The sequence below is a fragment of the Chiloscyllium plagiosum genome, unplaced genomic scaffold (assembly GCF_037043375.1).
Source record: "Chiloscyllium plagiosum isolate Xiang-an unplaced genomic scaffold, Cpla_swu_hap1 HiC_scaffold_29, whole genome shotgun sequence".
In the NCBI taxonomy this organism is placed as follows: Eukaryota; Metazoa; Chordata; class Chondrichthyes; order Orectolobiformes; family Hemiscylliidae; genus Chiloscyllium; species Chiloscyllium plagiosum.
Window position 1 is genome coordinate 100,055,038 of NW_028270167.1, and position 19,312 is coordinate 100,074,349.

Below are 19,312 nucleotides of genomic sequence, written 5' to 3' on the forward strand. Positions count from 1 at the left end.
GATAACAGCAAGGATGTAACTCTTCTTGAATCCATTGATGCGTATTTTCAAACATTTGCATCTTCTGTTCAATGGAAGTGGTTGGAAAAGAGCATTGCGGTGGTGGGAGGGGCCTTTGATTGTGTTTGCTGCATTCCTGAAGCTGTGGGAATTCAAGATTGAGTCGATGGAAGGAAATGTGATTTGCGTGATGGATTGGGTGAGGTACACCATCTCAGTAATTTCTTGCAGCACGGGCTTAGCAGTGACCATACGAAGTGACTGGATAGAATGTTTTCTGCAGTGCAATGTAAAAATTGGTCAGAGTAGTTGCCAAAATGCAAACTTTTCTTCCCCGTCTGAGGAGGTAGATGCATTGATGTGCTTACTTGGCTGTAGAGTTGACATGGATAGTCTGATTATTTGTAATATTTATTCCTCGGACTTGAAGCTGTCCATCACCTCCAACTCAGCACCAATGACAGAGACTAATGTCTGTCCTTCAGGCCAATTCCTGGAGTCAATGGCCAGTTCCCTTGTTTTGCTGACATTGAGGGAAAGATTGTTGTCTTTATACCATGTCATTAAGCTCTATTTCCTGTACACTGCTCACTGTTGTTTGAGACCCACCCACTCTGGTGGTGTTATTAGTAAATCTGAAAATGGAGTTAGAGCTGAATTTGGCGGTACAATTATGAGAGGGTAAGAAATATGGAGGGGGCTGAGTTCACAGCCTTGATGGGCACCAATATTGCGGATTATTGTAGAGGAGGAGTAACCAACTATCCTCATTCAGTGTGATTTGCAGGTCAGAAAATTGAGGATCCAGTTCTCGATGTGAGGAAAGAGTCCAAGGACTCAGATTCTGTCGACGAGTCATGTTGGCATTATGGTGTTCAAGAAAGAGCGAATGCCAATATACAGAATGCTGATGTAGTTGTCATTGTTATCCAGATGTTCCAGGGATGAGTGAAGTGCCAGAGAGATGTTGCAGGGTGGAGAAACGGAGGACTGCAGATGCTGGAGTTCAGAGTCAGCGTGTAGTCCTTGAAAAGCACAGCAGGTTAGGCAGCATCCGAGGAGCAGGCGAATGCTCGTTTTGGGCAAATGCACGAAACGTCAGTTCGCGGAAGTTATGTTTCATTTGCACAAGACTTTGGGAGGGGTGCACTTGGAGAATTGTAGTCTTGGTCACCTTGTGAAACGAAGGTGGTTGTTAAACTGGAAAGAGTGTAGAAGAAATTAACAAGCATTTTGCCAGACCTCTATCATCTGAGGGAAGTAATAGGGAGAGGATGGACAAGCTGGGCCTTTTTTTATTTTTTAATGTGCAGGAGGCTGACACTTGCATAAGGTTATGAGAGGTATGGATATGGTGAACACGGTACTGTAATATTTTTTCCTATGGTTCTGGAATCAAGGACAAGAGGGCACCATAGAACATAGAACATGACAGCGCAGTACAGTCCCTTCGGCCCTCGATGTTGCACCGCCCTATCAGACTAATCTGAAGCCCATCCCAACTGTACTATTCCGTGTACGTCCATTTGCCTGTCTAATGACGACTTAAATGCACTTAGACTTGGCGAATCTACTACCGATACAACAAATCATTCCATACCCTTACTACCCTCAGAGTAAAGGAACTACTTCTGACATCTGTCTTAAAGTTGTGTCCCCTCGTGTTTGCCGTCCCCATACTTGGAAAAAGGCTCTCCCTGCTCACCCTATCTAACCCTTTGATTATCTTATATGTGTCTATTAAGTCACCTCTCAACCTTCTTCTCTCTAACAAGAACAGCTTCAAGGCCCTCAGCCTTTCCTCATTCCTTCCATTCCAGGCAACATCCTTGTAAATCTCCTCTGAACCCTTTCTGAAGCGTCCACATCCTTCTTATAATGCGGTGACCAGAACTGTACACAACACTCCAAGCGTGGCCGGACCAGAGCTTTGTACAGCTGCAGCATAACCTCCTGGTTCCAGGACTCAATCCCTCCATTAATAAAGGCCAAAACATTACATGCTTTCTTAACAACCCTGTCACTCTGGGTGGCAACTTTCAGGGATGTGTGTACATGGACACCGAGATTACTCTGCTCATCTTCACTCCCAAGAATCTTAACATTAGCCCAGGACTTTGCATTCCGATTGCTTCATCCAAAGTGTATCACCTCACACGTTTCCACATTGAACTCGATTTGCCACCTCTCAGCCCAGCTCTGCATCCTATCTATGTCTCTCTGCAACCTACTACATCCTTCGTCACTATCTATAACTCCACCGACCTTAGTGTTGTCCACAAATTTACTAACCCACCCTTCTAAGGCCTCATCCAGGTTATTTATAAAAATGACGAACAGAAGTGGATCAACACCGACCCTTGCGGTATGCCACTAGTAAATGAAAACCAAGATGAAAATGTTCCATCAACTATAACCCTCTGTTTTCTTTCAGCCACCGAATTCCTGATCCAAACTGCTATGTCTCCCACAATTCTATTCCTCCGAATATTGTATCATAGCCTACTGTGTGTGAGCTTATCGAAAGCTTTGCTGAAATAAGTTTAACCAGTTTAAAGTTAGAGCGTAAAGTATAAAAGGAAACCTGATCGGCAAATCTTATACACATAGAGTAGTACACATTTGGAATATGATGCCAGCAAAAGTGGTTTAGGCGATTACATTAACAACATTTCACATGCACTTTGACAACTAGATGGATTGGAAAGGTTTGGAAGGATATGTGTCAAGTGTACGGAAGTGGGGTGAGAGTGGATGAAAATTTTGCTCAGCATGGATCAGTTTGGACCAAAGAGTCTTTCTCCGTGCTGGAGGACTCAATGACTATGCTAATCTAAGATTGCAGTTCCGTCAACGAAACTCCTCAGTTCTCTCCAAATCAAACATCAGCGTGTTTGACGCAGAGGGTAGTACGTGTATAGAATGAGCTGCCAGAGGATGTGGTGGAGGTTGGTACAATTGCAACATTTAAGAGGCATTTGCATGGGCATATGAATGGAAAGTGTTTGGAGGGATATGTGCCGGGTGCTGGCACGTGGGACTAGATTGCGTTGTGATATCTGGTCGGCATGGACAAGTAGGACCGAAGGGTCTGTTTCCATGTTGTACATCTCTATGACTCTATGACTCTAAATGATTTTGAAGAAGATTCACTTTTGGCAAATCTAATGTGCAATTCATGTCTGTTTGAATAATCTGAGGTCAAGATATTAAAATGTTTCAAATACTCACAGCTGGCTCTGCAGAGTGAAGCCCCACCTTCAGGTGTATATTCTGCTCTGATTTACAGATGTGGAAGATGTAGGACCAGTGGGCCTTATCACAGCGGAAGGGGTCAAACCTGTAAGACTGACGTGAGGAAGATATTCTCTCTTTCAGAGGATAGCAATTCTGTGGAAATGCATCCAACAGAGGTCTGTCAAGACGGGGTGCATTCAAAGCTGAGGTAGACAGTCATTTTGTCAGTCTGCAATCAAGGGCTAAGGAGATAAGGCTGAAAACTGGAGTTGAGGATTATATAAATAAGCCGTGATATCATTGAAAGCTATCGCCGACTTGTTGGGCTAAATTACTTCTATCTGCTCCAATCTCTTTGCTGTAATTTGGAAAATGCTAGATACCATTTAAAATGAATAAAAACACAACGTTTGCAATAGATGTTTGCACTCAAACTGAGTCAACATTATTTATTGAAAGGAAAATCACACTTGCCAATTTGCCAGACTTCTTTGCTAACATGACCAGCAGAGCTGATCAATGGAGCTATTCGGTATAGTCCTTTCGAATTTCTATCAAGCACTCAATTAGGAGCCATATAAATGGTCATTGCACAATAAGAGAGTTCACGGTGTTGAGTAATAAATCAGCATTAACTGTCCACTGTCTACTCATAAGAAGTCACCAAATCGTGATAATTGAACACTTTTCAAGTTGAAAACATATAATTAGTGAAATCCAGAATGGTCAATGATTTATCTGTCTTAATGTCTTGGAGGAAGTGGCAGAGAGAAATGTGTCCAGTTCTGCTGCCGATACGCAATCAGTGAGCGGGCTTATTTTGATGACGACGTGAAAATCTGCAAAAAGATACCGATAGTATGAGTGATTGGATAAATCTTGCAGTTTCATGTTGCGAGTGTGTGGTCATGCACTTTGTTAGGAACAATCAAAAGACAGACTAATATTAATATGGAAAGAAACCCAATAAAAGTGTGGTTCAGGTGGTTTCCAAGAAAAGACAGAAACTAAGTCGCCTGTAAAGTAATTGATGACCAAGATATGGCTCGTCTTGTTCAATGGGCCATACATATTTTATTGATTATTGTCCTCCATACATTCTTTACAATAGAACCGGGAGTGGGAGAGGGGAAATTAAGATCACCCATGATTACTACCATCTTTTAGCACTCACAGACAGTACTTTTTTCTTGTACGTCTTATTTCTCACTCTGGTTATTGCCAGTGGGCTTGTCAACTATACCTGCTGCTGACTTCTTTTCTCACTGTTCCTTATCACGACACAAAACACATTTTACATCCTTATTTCCTGAATCAAGGCAATCTCTAATCATTGCATAAATATCACTAAACTCTCGGCCTTTCGCACTCCTCTGTGCGTCATCTTCCAATATTAATTGATTCTTTACTGTGTTGGAATTGCACATAATAAGAGAAAGACAAAAAAGACATTGGTGTACCTGGGTTCACACGCACGTTATTGAAGTTACCGCCCAAAACACGATCATAGAAGCACTCATTTAACCTTCAGGAAGCACACAATACGTACAATGTTATAAGGCATGTCAAGAGCAGCACCAGAAACACAACAGAAATGCTGCTCTGGGCTTCTATTTTGCATGTATTTCTCAATGCTCAATAGACTTTTACACATGTTCCATCAGGAGTTACCTCACACAAAGAGGTAACCAGTGCTGCAGACGGTCAGATAATTCCAGTTCCAACTCCCACAATCAGAGATACTCAGTGTCCTGCATATCGATACAAGGAACAGCTGTCCATGGCGTTTATGGGCTAGATTAACTTTCAGAATGCAGCTCGCACGTAGTTAGCCTCTTTCTCCTATATATTGTTTCGTGCAGTCCCTTGTTGGAATCTCATCAAATACATTTGTCCTGCACCTGATGGAAATTGGGTCTTATGTTCTGCAACGCCAACAATCGGAAGCAGCGGGATTGAAACTAATTCAATTCATAACACCACAGGGCCGCAGTGTTTCACAGGAGCTTCTGCAGTGCTGAGAATATCATCGAGAAAGGGAAGGAAAAGGCTGCAAACCTTCTTCCCCGCTCCGTTGAAATTTCCAACAACAACTCCGAGGACCCGAGCTTCACATCTTTCTGCTCAAAAACTCTATGATTTTCTGCCGCAGAGAATTGCACCATCAACTCCCGCGTGCAAGGTGAGGATATCAAGCCCTACACTATCAAGGATAGTAGTTAGAGCGAGGCCAACATCTGTCACTATCATATGGACAAACACAAACACACTCTTCATATGAAAGGCTTGGCACTCATAGTATACGGGACCCATGCAGCCTGTGCTGGGTGTTATTATTCCAGACTATTTGTGTACACCGTTTTCCTGGAAAGTGGATGGAGATCGTTCTTTCACCGCTGCTGTGAAGCCACATCCTGCACTGAATCTGCTCGCTGATTTTTGTTGCTGTGGCGAAACGGTGGGCAATCGCGTTATAAAACGTTTTTATACTTCTCTAATTTCCTTCATTACTGTCTTGATGAGGGAGGCTAGTGATTGGCTGTCTCGATCAGATGGATGCACCATTGTTGGCCGAATTTAATGACGAACGGAATAGGAAATCTTCACTTTTCATGGTTCATTGTTGTTTCGGTTTGTTTTCTGTTAATTGAGCAAATTCTGGGACTTGGCAATGCGCTAAATGTCCAGGGTGTTTGGAAGTACCGTTTGAAATTGTCTCTCTGCCATTTGTGTGAGCGGTTCATGACATACACGTCAGTAATTTTCTCGCTTTTATCACTGAAATGACCAGAGGCCTTAGGAGCCGCAAACACAGGCACTCATATTATTCATTTCAGTGTTTGTGGCACCGAAGGCCTCTGGTGCTTTCGGTGATAAAAGCGAGAAAAGTATTGACTGCCTGTGAAAACAGTGAGTGCTTCTCCTGTCCAAAACCTCCTCAAATCCATTCGAACAGCTCCCTTTCGGATACATAGAGGGCCGATTTTGCTGCCACGTTCTGTGTCTGAAATGGTCAGCGCATTTGGCTGAAATGTTGGTGACTCGAGCTCACCCAGGCACAGAGCTTCAATTATTTCAGATCAATCATTGAGACCGATAACGTACCGACATTGTAATCACCAAACCTTCACCCCGAATCCGCGTGAAGTAAGACGGGAACTCGCAGCAGAATGCGACCACACTATCTGCAAACCTTCGCTGCGAGCAGAAAGCTACCACTACAGCCTCAATCAGCGGATTCCTGCCTTGGGCCACAGACCTGAGAAACCCCTTCCTCAGCAACGGCACTTCCCGTGTGAAAGGGGCAAACAATCCAGTCTAGTTTGCAAACAGCTTCAGAAAATTGGAAGAATGCTCCTGTTCATGGAAAGGTTTTTAATAAAAACTTCTGTCTCGGAAAGGACAAATGGTAAAAGTTGTAGGCAGGAAAAACAAAGAAAGTGTTGATTGTGAGGACTGTGTCTCGACAGGCAGACTGGGTGTCCGACATTCTAATCAGAAATGATTGCGTGCCCTTTGGTAATTTTCCGATTGATTTGCCGCCTGCCAGAGTGACGGAATCACATCGACGACGGAAACAGGAGGGTAAAAATATTAAAGTATTAATATTGAATATTAAATCCCGCTACAAGTGCGAAATAAATTGTAATTTTCTGAAGAAATAACAGTGAGACGTGAAAGGTATGAATGATGTTATTTGTGATTGGGAGGAATGAAGGAATCCTTGCAAATTGCAGTGCCACGTGAATTATGCTCAGTATAAAATGATAAACTAAGCCACTGTGCCCCTGCGTTGGCTAGAGTGTCGTGTGGCCATACCCCATAGTGGTCGCTTTTCCTCGTTAATACAATCCTTGCTCTCCATTCCACTTGCAGTATGACAACAGAGTGCTACTTATGTTGGCACGTCTGTTCCCTTGTTTTGGATAACACGTCGCTTTCTGAGTGAAAGCTATCTCCACTTAACTGGAAGTGCCAGACACAAGTCTATCAGTGACCCTTTCAAAACGTCATGTTCCACTCGAGCCGTACATCACCCAATGTGCTCACAGTCACTGAATGGGAATGGCCACTTGTTGGGGGGACTGACAGTGATGGTTCCATGTCAGATTATCTCATTCAGAATGTTCTGATGGAAAGCGAAGGAAACTCTTTCTGGAAGTTTCCCAATTCACAAGGAAAATGATTTTGTTGTGTGCCAATGTGGGTTTAGGTAATGAATAGTTTATTGTCAGTAAAGGGAGTGTGGCTGGGGCAGGATTGTGAGGTTTCACTGTGGGACAGAGGTGATCTGGTTGAACAGGGAAGTCAAATATCGACAGAGCAGAGACAGTGGATCGGTCCAGTATCATTCTCCCATCTTCTGTTTCTGTACCAACAAAAGAAATTGCTGTAAAATCTCAGCAGGTCTGAGAGTATATTGGAAAGTAAAACAGAGTTAAGACCTCGGTACTAGTGACACTTCTTGTTGGATTTCCATCTCCCTGTGCCTTTCTGCACACTTCTTTTTATTGAACATTTCCTGTCTTCCAACTTTATGCTCAGCCTCTCTTTTGTTACTTCCTCTCCAAACATTTTTGATCATGCTAATAACCCCGGACAACATCGATCTACTCGAAAGAGCAAGGTAGTGCATTGAGCGGCTGCCAGTTTCAGTGCTGGACGAATGTCAGTAGGCACAGTTGCACTGTTGTGACGTCGTATGTCCGTTCACGTCACACCCTACACGTCCTCGGTTCAAACCAAGCAGGAGTTTGATTTGTTCCCTTGTTACATGCAGAGGTTTTTGAATTGTTGGGAACGGAGCATTCCTGCTTGCTGTTCTCATTAACAAATCTGCTTTGAGTTTGCTCGCCCATGTCTGCCGCTGCGCTGACAAGAATTACAGTTCCAATTTATTGTTGAGTGAAACGTTGTTCAGCTTCTCTCCTCGGATAAAGTGAGGACTGGAGATTATGAAGCGCTCCTGCCAGAAACGCCGTTTCTCCTGATTCTCGTATGCTGCCTGAACTGCTGTGCTTTTCAGGCACCACACTCTCAAGTGAAATTCTCTTCTCCCTGCTTGACAATATGTTTCGATTTTTATACCTCGATGGGCGTCCACTTTCAAGGCACAGTTACCGGACGTTGATCCTTTCTGTACCTGTACTAAGGCATTTGCTTTACATGTCAATGTGTCAATGTGTCGTGCTTCAGTGTCAAGGAGAACACCTATTTGCTCCTGTCACAGCGAACACTGGAATCCTGATGTACAGTCTCTGTCAAATGCATCCAGAAGTAGGATCTGAAACGCAGTATTTGGATCCTCTCTGGTGTAACTCAACCTGTGTGAACCAAAACCAGAAATCCTCAGTCATGTTTTGGAGCAGTTCACACATTCGAGTGTCGAAGCACTGGACATGCTTACACCTCTTTCAGTCATGATGAGGAATGAAAAGATTTACAGACTCAGGTGAACAGCTTGACTCACAATCTCGTACAGTCACTCATATTACCATGTGGTTTGAAACCCATCCACTGAAATTGAGGAAACTACGGTCAGGGTGCCGAATATCATTGTATCCATTTTGTTTTCTTGATATCACAGAGTTGCAGAAAAGTATGACGACGGACAGGGAGGAATGCAAGTCAAATGCAACTCTGTTGAAACGCCTTCTGTCTGATTCAGTGATGAACAAGAGTCAAGAATGAGACTAGAGGGAGATCATTTCGCACACTGAACAAAGATCAATAACGTACAGTTATTACTGCTTCCACATCTCAGATCACCTTTGAACTTCCCTAAATATGTGTAGAGTTTTGTACATCTCTAAGTAAGAACCGTTTGATTTACTAACAGCAAGTGAGTCGCATCTCCTCGATTCCCACACAGGTTTCCAACTCTCCTGACAGCCATGTTGCAGTTGCTCTTGGCTCTGCTGGAAAATTCACGATTAATGAGAAATAAAAGGAAAGTTGCAACTCGTTACGGCACCGCGTTTCGAATATCCTCGCTACGTGGTCTGTCATTCTTGGATTCCAGAGCTAGCATAGGTTTTCAGGTGGAGGAATACCTTTCTGCTGCTTATTCTGCAGAACAGGCTCACTCGCTGTGAGCATGCCACAAGGTATCGTCAGGTACACGGTATTTGCTTTCCGCTTTTAACCTGTCTGACAGGGTGGCTGAGCAAGCTGAGAAGCTACATTTCAGGTCCTAGTTCTTAAGAACGTTTAGCATTGAATCCTAGCTTTGCCACTTGTATGAATGGATTAATCTGGCAACGTTTGGCAGCGATGAGCTGTCTTGAAGTTGAACAGAATAAAACGTAATCATTCCTTATAAACCACGCTGTGATGTGGCAGAACACAGAGCCACCAATGTGGCAGTATTCACGCAGTGTTCCCCTGACGCTGTAGTTATCACATTTGCATCCAGCTGGAATGGCCCCCAGCATAATACGGGACCAAGATATCCCCGTCATATTCCAGGTGTTATGCGTGCTTCGCCATTTTCTCTGAAAGTGAATAGAGATCGTTATTTCACCGATGATGTGAAACCAGATCCTGCACTGAATCCGCTCACCGTTTTTTGTTGTTGGGGCTTAAAGAAGGGCTATCGCAATCTGAAACTGAGTTCCATTCCTTTCATTTCCTGCAGTTCTATCCTCAACAGGGCGGCTGGTGATCGGCCCACTTGATCCGGTTGTGGCATCTGTGCATTTTGAACCTAATCTAAAACAGATTGCAAATGGTAATCTTCGCTTTTCGTGGTTCACTATTAGTCTGTTCTGTTTTATGTTACTTTCGCACTTTCTAGGTAAGGATGGTGCACTAAGGCTCCAGTGAGCTTGTGAGCACCGTTTGGAATTGCCTCGCTACCATTTGTGCGAGCTGTTCATGGCCCAGATGACTCAACTGCTTCACAGAGAGCAGTCATGCTTCGGTGTGCCAGGAAGTAAGTTATCTTTATCAGTTGTGTTTCTGTTCCACGTTAACAGCGGTCAGTGTTTGGATTCGCTGGAGAGCTGAGGGGGTAACACGATTTGTGACGTCTTTTCTGCAGCCAAAATCTTTGACGCAGAACTTGGGAATGTGTCAAGAAGAATGGTCATTGGCAGCAAAAGTTCGGAAAAGCTTAACCTCCGGTTGGATTCGAACCAAACATCTTCAAAAACATTAACAAAGCGTGCAAGATGAATAACGTGAGCCGTCTCCTCTTGCCAACAAACTACTCAGGATGCTACATAGTACTGAAGCAGCTCAGTTGTACTGTCGTGGAAATTAAATCGACTCGACTCAAATGTTAGCAAGTGCAAAAAGAGAGGTTTATTTGAGACCTTTGCAAAGGGACATGACACATTGGCAAGACGACTCATATAAGGAACGCCTGAGAACTTTCAAATATTCCTTTTATACAATAATGCTACAAAGTGAAGATTACCGATTGCAATCTGGATTAGATTAGGTTCATAATGCTTCTCCTTGTAAACACCGCAAGGCCAGGAGGCTGGAACATTCGATTTCCTTTCCAGATACGAAATTGCTTTTCTCATTCCTTGAGTTCTGATATGGTAATTTAACTGGCCTTGTAAGTCTGCTGATAGGTCGGTTTGCCATTACATTTTTTCTGTCTGTCTGCAATACGTGTCCCTAATTTAGGTCAGGCCCTTACTTCTTTGTTTTCCCTATGCTTTTATAGATTTCACAATAATTGTCAAATTTCCATTACATTTCCCCCCTTTTTTGTTATTTTATAACAACAGCAAAAAAGTACAGAGCCTGACAGCAATGCATCAAACTGCTTAGGGAGCACCAGACCTTTACTCGGACATCAGCTGCCAGTAACACAGCTTTATGTTGGTATCAACACTTGCTCTGTTGTGCCCTGTACATAGCCCAAACTTCACATGTAACACACTTCAACATTACGGTGTGGTGTGATCCATGTGATCGGACCTTCCTGCTGTAGGGCCTCTGATCGTTTTACCATTTGTTATCCCGCTGCACTCATTAGCAAATGCAGGAGGCAGGTACACAAACAGGGTCCTACGCAAAGCACTATGTGTAAGACCAGTCCTACAACTAGCAGAGCGTGTAGGATCCAATATCCCCATCCGCCCCAAAGGGAGATAAGCCTTTGGAAGCTGGAGTCATCTGCTGGGGAGGCAGTCTAGTTGCCACTTTCATATGATTTATTACACTAGTGATATTCTGGAACTCATCAGGAAAATTAAAACAGCTTGAGGTATCGAACATTTTGCAATCGCCCCCTCTCTCGACCGTCAGTATGTCTAGTACTAATCAATTTAGTATCACCGTTTCCCTTACTGCCGTTAACTCAGTATTATTGAGGGTCAGACCTTCCTCCGTCTCATTTGCTGACAGTTATACCCTATATGCAAGGCCATTCATCATTTTTATTGCCATCGTTGTCCCTGCTCACAAGCGAATAGACCACCCAATATTCGCTCCTAGCCTAGTCTTGGGGTCTGCGAGTGTGTACCATTCCACTTCTGCGGGATGTCACTTTGGGTACGCCCATTCCTGGCATTTGGGAGGAACACTGTCGTGCTAGTAGACAGTACCGCGGGATTTGGTCCATTAATTGGTTTGGTTGGTTGCTGTGCCCTGGTGCTACTATTTCCTGTAATATACCTCGCGGGGGGAGGGGGCTGTACCACTATATTCACCATATATATCGGCGAAGGATCTATCTATTCCACACCACCAGTCTTCCTCATCCCTCTTCTGAGACTTGGTTATTATTACCCGTGCCATAGCACCTCTTTCATTGATAATTGAATACCTATATCCCGTGTGAGGTGGCCCTGCAGCCGTGGTGGCTACTACTAAGTGCCAGTCACTGGGACCGTAAGGATCCCTCCATAAATATTTATTGTCCCATTTATAGTTGTACTGGTTACTAAACGACCATGTAAAGGTCAACTTACCATCCTCGGTTAAGACTACCGTCTGCGGATGTATTCCCAGACGCCCCTGCCTTCACGAATCGTTCTGCCATGGAAGCCCCATATTTGTGTGAGTCTTCTAAGCATTACTTGCACGTATTCGGTTCCGTGTTGTCCGATGTCTCTTCAAGTCCAGCTACACGTTTGTAATGGCTGGTGTGTATCAACGTTGCTCTTTGTCCGATCTTAACAGCTGACTGTGTTGTAAGGAGCAATTCAAACAGTCCCACCCACCTCTTCGCCTTCCAGCGTTTCCTCCTGACGTCTTTCACCACTATCCAGTCTCCAGGTTCTAGGTCGTGCATCTTTCCTTCTGCTGATTTAGGTAGTGCTGCCTTCACTTGATTCTGTATTTGAGACAAAAGTGCTGACAGTTGTGCGGTGGCACGGTGGTTAGCACTGTGCCGAACAATGTCAGAGACCCGGATTCTGTTCCCGCCTCAGGAAACTGTCTCTGTGAATTTTGCACGTTCTCCCTGTGTCTGCATGAGTTTTCTCCGGGTGCTCCCATTTACTCCCACAGTCCAATACATGTGCAGATTAGGTGAATTGGCCATGCTAAATTGCCCATCGTGTTAGGTGTAGGAGTAGATGTAGTGGACTGGTTCTGGATGGGTTGCTCTTGGGAGGTTCGGGGTGGACTTATTGGGCACAAGGGCCTGTTCCCACACTGCGACTAATCTAATCTTATCTCATCTTGACAGTGATCTGTTATCGGTCTTACCTTACGTCTTCGGCCAATTCCTATGTTGGGAGGCCTACCAAACAAAGTTTCTAACGGGACAAGATCAGCTCTTCCTCCCCTTCTGGATCTCATGTACTTTGTCCATATCACCCCGAGATACTCACGACGTTTGTCAATTTATTTTTTAATGTAGCATTTCTCTTTCCACTGCCACTGCTCGCTGGATGGTCGGCACAGTGTTGTGTCACGTTTATTCCCAAGTAATCACTCGAGGGAAATATTGACAAATGGTGTCACATTGTCGCTGCTAAGCCATTTAGGAATTCCCCATCTCGGAATTATTTCAGTTAGCAAAGCCTGGACTACTGCAATGGCATCCTATTTAGACTTTGGGAGCGCTTCCACCCATTTGGGAAACATATCAACTAATACCAGACAATGCCTTTTCCCTTCGCTGGGTATTAGTTCAATAAAATACATCTGTAAATGTTCAACGGGTCTTCGGGATTGGGGGTGTTCTGCCTGAATCATCTGTATTCCCCTCCCTACATTATTAGTCGCACAGATAACCCATCATTCAAAATATTTTCAGTAGTAATGAGTAAATCCCTTAGTGTGCCAGTGCTCCTAAATACTGTCGTACATCCCCCCTTTTTACACATGGTCCTCGCTGTGTGTTATTTGGCAGAGAGTGGGAATAACGATCGCGGTAGACAGGGTTTACCAATGGGGCCACACCACACCCATTACCTCATTGCCGTTGTCCATTCACGCTTCTTCTCCGGCATGGCCTACGTCTGTAACTCCCATACATCTGCTTTGGATTACACATATTTGACATACACATATCAACTGAGCACTTGGCAGCTGCTGGGCTGCCGCCCTTGCCGAAAAGGAATCATAATTTTTCATGTGGGCTTCACATTTACAGACAGCGATTGATTTAGGCGATAGGACCGCTTCCAGGATGTCGGAAATAGGCCACGGTGTATGTTGGGCTTTCCAGTGTAGGTCAAGAAGCCCCTGTGTTTCCACAGGGTTCCAAAATTATGCACAACCCCGAATGCACATCTGGTGTCGATGTAACAATACACCATTGTTCCCTCAACCAATTTAGATGCCTCAGTGAAGGGAATCAGCTCTGTTGCTTGAGCTGACAGATGAGAAGGGAGTAATTCCGTTTTGACTACCTCGTGGGTAGTTACTACAGCATACCAAACACAATTCTAGCCTGTCTGTTTGCTCCTGAATGCTGACCCATGCACAAAAAACGCCATATCCTGATTCTGAATTTTTGAATCCTGCACGTCTGGTCTTGGGCTGCAAGTTTCATTCGTTAGAGCTACACAGTCATGTGGGTCTCCGTCTCCTTCTATGGGGACGTTACATCTCTTTATTGTCATGTTAGGCATCTCCAATAGCACAGTATTGTGCCTGAGTCAACGTGCCGCCGCCATGTGTGCTGTGTTTTGCTCGGAAAACATTAAGGATGCATGTGGGACCAGGTGGGTTAATTCACCATAACCGACTGCGTCCCTGGACGCTACAATAACCTTTTTCAGGTGCAGCCACGGATCGCATGCATTTTGGCAATTCTGCTGCTATGGGGTCTACATTTAGCTGAAATGTAAGCTACCTACCTCAATTTTCCCGCATTATCCTGCATCAGCACCCATGTCATGCAGCCACGCTTCTCATCTACCGTATGTACAAAATGCTTGTTTGGATTCGGACCCCCAGTGTAGGTGTAGTTTGGAGCGCCATTTTCAATTCAACTGCAATGTACTCTGGTTCTGAAACTCTTAGCCATGGGAAATTAGACTTAGGGGGTCCTCGTAATGTGGGATAAACATTCTACAGTAAGAACACATGACCAAAAAGGATAGCAATTGTTTCTTCATGTGAGTCTTTGGAATTGCTGGATTGCTTGATCTCTGTCTTGACCAATGGTCTTCCCTTGTTCAGGAAAGATGTGGCCTTAAAAACGTCACTTGTTGTTGAACAAACTGTTGTTTTGCGAAACTAGCTTTGTGTACATCCCTGGCTAGATGGCAGAGCAATGCAAGCTTAACTTCCTCACATTGTGCCTCTGTTGGTGCTGCTATTGAGCATTCGTCTGCATACTGCAGAACCGCAGGTCCCGGAGTGAAAAGAAAAGTCTCAAGACTCCTGCATAGAGCCTCATTAGTTATGGTGGAGGACTCACAGCAATCTTGACAAAGTCGCGTGAATGTATACGATTTGCCTTTGAATGGAAAAGTGAACCAGAATTGACTTTCTGGGTGTACCGGTACACGAAAAAAGGCATTTGCTAAATCCACAGCAGAGAACCATTTACTGTCCGGTGGAATTTGAACTAATATAGTACAAGGATGAGGAACATTGGGGGGTGGGGGGAACATCAGCATAATTGACTACTTGCAGGTCTTGAACAAATCTCCATTTCCCCGATTCACCTGGAATGTTTGCCTTTTTGACCAGAAAAATGGGGGCTCTCACCGGTGATTATCCACAAGGGATTATCACTCCAGGCTTCAGGAGGGATTCAAAGACTGGAATATTTCCCTTTACAACCTTGGGTTTTAACGAGTCTTGTATACTGCAAGGACGATACTCAGACTTCGGGGTTATTCTTTTTTGTTCACAGCTTCGCATGAACCCTACATCACGTTTTCCTTTTGCCCTGCACTCAGCAGGAATACTTCTTAATCTTGGGTCCGAGACATCTACCATAGCTAAACGCCAGGCTACCCTCTTGGCGGTGGTTACTTGGACTGCCCTATCTGCCTGAGTTAGCCAATTCAGTTTCTCCATATATGTCCTTATATCTGCATTGAAGCAGATACGCACATCGTCCCTGAAGACACAAGCTTTCGTTTTTTTGTGCCAGCAGTACCCATGGCCCCAACTCCTGGCACCTGTTACTGGATGTGTTTGCCAATGGTACATGAGGAAAGGAGCGTTCCACATCAAAAAGATAGGGTCTACTGGCCGTCACAGATACTTTGCATAAATTCACAGTGACTGCACATCTGTGATCATTCCAATAAAATTCGCATAATAATAACTGATCTGGTTCAACCAATATCCTGAAACAATCCTTAGCATATGATTTGTAAGGGCCATGATGGTGTATGCGTGCTGTGCAGTTCCACATACCTCCAGCAAGATAAGCGGTGTTAATGGGATTAACATGGTTACTTGCTTCCTGGGCGAACGAATCCCTCACTGAACTTATGGCTCTCTGGCTTAATCGCCACTCATAGCCATGCATCAGGGGTCGTGAGTTGTATTTTACAGCCTGCGCTGGTAAAGCATCTTTTTGTATTACCTGCAAGTCTGTCGGGGCACTGCGCAAATCCGACCCCGGTCTCACTGTGAGATCGCCAGCCATCAGATTTACAGGACAGAATTCCGAGAACAGAACTGAGAATTTGAATGTTTCACCATTACTGCATTCGCACAATCGGGGTGCGGTTAATCTCTCTCGTGTCACGAATACTGATGCATCCATTGCGTCGACTCTCTCAACTGCCTTGATTTAAGGACTGAATATGTTGTCCCTGTATCTAACAAAAAAATATCTGGCGCACCTTCAACATATAATACATTTTCCCTTGAGACTAGACTTCGCTTCTTATTATCAATATCTCAATGTCAGGGACCTGAAACATTCGAGTTCCTTTCCACATATGGAGTTTTTTTTCCCATTCCTTGATTGTTGATATGGTAATTTACTGGGCTTGTAAGTCTGCTATTAGTTCGGTTTAACTTTACATTTTTTTCTGTCTGTCTGCAATACTTGCATCTGCAAAGTCAGGTTCTTACTTCTTTGTTTCTCTTTGCTTTTATTGGTTTCAAAATAAATGCTAATTTTCCATTACAATGGACATCACATTATTTTTACAGGTCGCTGCAACAGCGAGGGCCGAAGTGCCTGTATTGAATTGTAACGTTCTATTTAGTAAGCTACATTTCCAGCTGGTTTCTGATGTCTCTCCTCACTGTGGAAGCTTCCAGTCACACCTTCCAGATATTTGTCTGCACTTTACTTAATCGAGGCAACTGTATTTCCTGCTCAGAATGTGATCTCTGTGCAATGGAGAGAGGAAGACAGAGTCGGTGACATAGCTGAGATCACTTAGGTTCCGTCCAGAATCAACAAAATCTATCCCGATCTTCGATTCTCCTGTAACTTTCAACATCACACTGTGTTCCCACCCTTCAGGCTTTCTGCCTGTATTCCTGATGAAGGGCTGTTGCCCGAAACGACAATTTTACTGCTCCTCTGATGCTGCCTGAACTCCTGTGCTTTACCAGCCCCTCTCTAATCGAGACATTGTGTTCCCAGGCCACTATTTCGGTCTCTGGTCTGCTGAAGTGCTCCTTCAAGGCACAACACAAGCTGGAAGACCTGCAACTGATTTTCTACTGACAGACCATGCAAATTTTAGGACCCAACATCGAGTTCATTCATTTTAGATACCGCCCGCCCTCTTCCATATTCTTCACCCACCCTTCCATCCCATCAGTTCCGAAGACAGATCATTGCACTCGATACGTTAACTTTCCTTTCCTATCAGAGATTGACAAGAGCTGTTGATTTTGTTCATACCTTTTTGGTTTAATTCAGGGAACTTTGCTTGTCCGTTGTAATCGCCAGACTGCTGGAAGCGTCTGATTGCAGGAGGAGATGTTCACAGGAGTTGACAAGAATGGCAAGGGCTGGACCTTTCCCATTGTGAAGGTAGACGCTGTGGTTGGGGATGTTTATCTAAGCGCAGAGAAGGCTGATTGAGTAATTGATTAACATGCACATTTTATGAAGAGGATAGATATGTATGACAGGGATAAGCCTGTATTGGGAAGGAAAAGAGTGACATAAATGAAAGACAGGAGACAAGATGTTTTGAGGAGATTTTGGGAGAATGCTTTCACCAATAGAGTGTTGCTTATCTGGAAATCATTATCTGAACACGTGGTAAAGCTAAGTGTCATGAGAACGTTTCAGCGGTCTGTCGCCAAACACTTGAAGAGCCAGAGCACATGTGGATAAGAAACAGGTACTGGAAATTGTGACGAGGACAGGCAGATGCGAGATGGGTGTCCTCAACGCAATGGGTCAAAGGCAAACTTGTGTGCTAAAAAACGCTTGCTGGCACGGCTCTGTGGCGCAATGGAAAGCGCGTTGGACTTCTATGTCGCTTCTCTGGTTGTTATTCAAAGGTCGTGGGTTCGAGTCCCATCAGAGTCGAGTTTTAGTTTATGGTTTGGAAGGTGGTCAGACCAGACTCGGCTGCTTATCTGCAAAACCAACAGTATTCGTGCAGAAACCCAACTGTCTCGAAATGGAACATGTTCCTCTCACAGGTTTCCATTTACGATGTCTATTTATGATACAGTAGGCAACACGATGATGTAGATAGGCTGGAAAAAACACAAAAGTGTTGTGTTAGCCATGATGATATCGGATCAGGGATCAGGGAGCAGGGCAGGATCGGTGTTTAGAATGGGCTCCTTTGTTGTTGTGCCATTTCTGGCCCAGGTGTTTAAACAATCACAATAAGGATAACATGAATTAAAGGCCATGTAATATTTTGGTCTCACCTCCAATTCGATTCCCTCCCAGCTGGAATAGACAGCTCTTGTTTCAGCTTTAGATCAGACAGTGAAGGATTCTCACAAGTTCTCCTTCAGGCTAAATGTTCCTTCACATAGGTTTCCAAGTGGACACATGAAGCAAGCAATTGCATGGTTGCTGGGGATTCAGGGGCAGATTTCTCCTTTGCTGGGCACGAATTCTGGCCAAGGTAATGAACGTTAATTTCTGACATTTTGAATCTTACTCTGGATTCTTGTGACTTTACTAATTAAACTGAATTTCAATTTGCCCTTGCATAACATTATTCAATCTTCACTGTTTATGAAAACCATGCCACGTGCTCGTGGGTGCAGTATGCTGAATATTATTGTCGTAGTTTGCAGTGTGGGTCGGTGTGTCTTATGAACATGCCAAAGGAAGTTGGTTAAATATCAGTGAATCGAATTCTCTGACAAATTGAAGCCGATGGAAGGAAAATCCCAGTACAGTGGCGACATGACATTTCCCGTGATCAACACAGGAAACCACGGTAAACATACGCAGCATTCAATAAAACCGATTTTCACCACATTTTACTATGCCACATTCTAACCACATTTCAGGGACATTACTGTAATCTCTAAGCTCTCACATTCTACAGGAAGACCATTAAAATAGCCGACCATCCATTACTAATGTTCTGAATTCACACGCACACATATATATCTGTGCATATTTTGCGCAAGCATGTATGTGTGTGTGCATCTATATTTAAAATTGCAAAAGAACATTGAGTAAAACAGCATTTATTCTAAACAAAATATTATTTTGTGGAGTGTTCCGTCCTTGGGAAATATCTCA

The 19,312-nt window shown here is 44.0% G+C and overlaps 1 non-coding gene across 1 annotated transcript; it reads left to right on the forward strand.

Annotated features, from left to right (window-relative positions):
• Positions 1–18,032: 18,032 nt before the first annotated feature.
• On the forward strand, positions 18,033–18,124 carry trnar-ucu (transfer RNA arginine (anticodon UCU)). The gene is given in 2 exon segments: positions 18,033–18,069; positions 18,089–18,124. It is a non-coding gene; the product is annotated as a tRNA-Arg (tRNA).
• The last annotated feature ends 1,188 nt before the right edge of the window (positions 18,125–19,312 follow it).